Source organism: Cucumis melo, chromosome 6 (genome assembly GCF_025177605.1).
Source record: "Cucumis melo cultivar AY chromosome 6, USDA_Cmelo_AY_1.0, whole genome shotgun sequence".
NCBI lineage: Eukaryota > Viridiplantae > Streptophyta > Magnoliopsida > Cucurbitales > Cucurbitaceae > Cucumis > Cucumis melo.
In genome coordinates this window covers 25692577-25695923 of record NC_066862.1, presented here as the reverse complement: position 1 = coordinate 25695923, position 3347 = coordinate 25692577, and positions in this window count along the sequence as shown.

Below are 3347 nucleotides of genomic sequence, written 5' to 3'. Positions count from 1 at the left end.
GTGAAAGTTGAGGTGTTTTAAGGGTTTTCTTTGATGACCAAGTTTTTAAGAGATTGTTCATCTTCGGTTGCCTATATTCTCTCCACCATTATGCTTGATATTTTATATGAGAATATGTCTTTCAAAGCAAAGAGTCGCTCATTTCTCTAATTTTGGGGAGTTGATTTATTTGCACGTGGATTTAAATTGTAATTTTGTGATTTCATGAACATGGTTGTATTCTTTGTTTTTTAATGTTATTATGCATATCACATATTGAATAATCATCAATATATGTTAGGTTGAATGTTGACATCGAAAGATAATAGGTTTAACTTGACTTATAGTAGTATTAAATCATTATTAAACCTTTCATAAAAATAGCTAGGTTGATAATGAAAGTTTTGTTGACGATAGTATATAATCCATTGCTCTAGTTTGGTATCAAGAAATTATTAGTCATCAATTAATTTGCATGAAAATGGGTTGTTTTCAGATAACATAATCTTGATTTAAATTTGTAGACTTAAGCATAATTTTTATAAAAGATTCCATGATTGCATAAATTACAATTTGATGAAGCATGTAAAAAGATCAACACATTAGAATATTCCATATCTTAAATTTTTACTTTTAGTTTTGTTCAATAACATTGAAACAAATCCAACCTCAATTACCATTGCCTTAAATTAAATTGGCTCAATTGTAAAATAGCTAAGTTGAAAACCAAATTTGGATCCTTAAGGACAATAATCAATCTTATGAGCCATTTTATTACAACTTGATCACTTGCACTTGCGTGACTCACATCAAGTTTTTGTTGTCATTTTCGGGGATAAAAAGTAACAATTTCTAATTTAATATTTGAAAAATTGATTAATTCTAGAACAAGGTTTATTTGTTTATTCTTTTTCATTCTTTATTATTATTATTATTATTATTATTATTATTATTATTATTTTACTATAGCATGCCCTGTATAGAAAACTCGAATGTCTTGCATCTTGACATAGAAATCGAGAGAATTTTAAAAACAAACCGCAAGAACAAACAACAAAAGGCGAAAATGGCGGAGGAAGCAGAGAAGGCGATTAAAAACTACATTCAACCATCAATCTCTATGGCTTAAGCAGGAATTGCACATCAATAAATGCCAACAATTTTGAGCTAAAACCAGATGGCACAAAATAATGCTTTCATAGGGCATCCAATAGAAGATCCTCATAAACAATAGGTTCTTTCTTGAACTATGTGGAACAATTAAAATAAATGGTGTAATAATTTATAGTTTCCATTTCTTTGCATGATAGAGCGAATGGATGACTAAAAACTAGTCCAAGCAGAAAGTATTACCACATAGGAAGAAATAAAAGTGGCGTGAAGCCAATTGACGTCGTTCATCTTCTAACAATGTCTGTCAACCCTGCTTAACATGTAATTCTTATCTATCTCTTTTCAATTAAACTTAGACATATATGCGGAAAGAAAAATCGAACTTAAAATTAATGAATTAAAATCTTTGCAAAACACTATTACAAAAACTCAACAAATTCAAAACTCTTTTACTAGTCTATTACAAATTATCATGTACATGCCTGAAATGAGTCGTACAAAAAACTAATCAAACTTCTAGTAGGGTAGGCGGATGCTTTAACAGGCGTCGGAACTATGATATCTACATGTAAAGAAATTAAAAATTGAAAGGATGAGCTATAGCCCCGTGAGTGACAACTTTTAAAACAAAGCATGATAATAAAAATTTTGAGCAAAATATTATACATAAACTTAGCACAGAAAATTTCTCTTCAAACTTAGCTTTTAACTCTTTTTTTTTCTTTCTTGTTATACGTTGAACTCTTTGTTGGACCGGATGACAACCCTAGAGGGGTGAATAGGGTTTAAACTTTTTAACAAGTAAGTCTAAATTAAACTAATTAGATAAATTTTAAATTAAATAAAAAATAGCTAAAATATGTTAAATAACAAGATTGATAAAGAGCATGTAAGTATGTCAACCAACAAGAATATGTAACTAAAATTAAATGAAAAAATAATTAGAAAGGAGTTAGAGAAGAAAACACCGTAATTTTATAGTGGTTCGGTCAAACTCGACCTACATCCATTTTCCCAAGCACCTCTTGGGATTTTGATTGAAAACCTTCTTTTGGCTCTTTCCACGGATTAGAGTCGAACCGCTACTTGCTCCTTTTCAGGTTCAAAAGCAAACTCAATCCTTTCCATGGGTTAGGATTGAACCGTCACAATATGTTAAAGTTTTAAATTACACAAAAAAAACGCTCTAAAAGAGTGAGTATACAATTTTAAGTTCACAATAATTAATTCTCACAATACAATAAAAAATTCTCTCAAGGACAAGATGAAATAAATGAAAATTGAAAGCTTTAAAGAGAATAACAATGGTGGCTTTTGCAACTTTTGAGGATTGTAAAGATGAACAAAGTTCTTAAAAAAATTTAGGAAAAATGTAGTATTTAAAAAGAAGGGAAAGATCAATCCAAAATCATTTTGGATCATTGGATGTAAGTAAAAGAAAAATGATTGGTTGAGATTCAAACTCAATTAGCCGTTAGACACAACACAAATAATAATATAATAATATGTCTTTTCAAAATAATTTGTCAGGATGGTAAACATTTTTTTTATGTGTACATTATTAGGAGCAAAAATAGTAAATCAGAAAACATTTCCCTCTACTATTGATGAGTGAATATCTTTCTTGTAACCAATGTGATATGTGTGATACATGGTATTTGGAGAATGAAAATATTTATTTGTTCTTTATTAATTTTCATACAGCTTTGTAGTGTGACATGATTGATACTGATTAGTTGGTTTTTCCCCTTGTAATCAGTGAGATGAATGCTAAGATATGACTTTTTAATTAACTCTCTTATATATATTTGTTATTTATTTCCTTTTTTAGAAGTGGTCATGTGCATTTTCTTATTCGTTCCCATCTCTCTAATTAAATACAAATTTTGAGATTTAGCTTATATTGGCCATATTGTCGTGCTGCTTTTTAAAAAATGTTGTTTGTATCTGCATCATATCTTTTCTCATGGTGCCTTTTTTCTTCTTCAGTTTTCATTTTCTTTACTGTTTTTTAAAAAATGTTGTTTGTATATGCATCATATCTCTTCTCATGGTGCCTTTTTTCTTCTTCAGTTTTCATTTTCTTTCACTCATTTCATATAATCTCATTGCTTTCTGAATCATGTAGGCGAAAAATTCAATGAAGCAAAAAATGCAAGAGCAGATTTGGTTGGAGGTGAGGATTTGATAGAACAGATCAAATGAGGTTTCATGGAGTTTGATAAGTTGATTGCTTCACCAGATATGATGCCCAA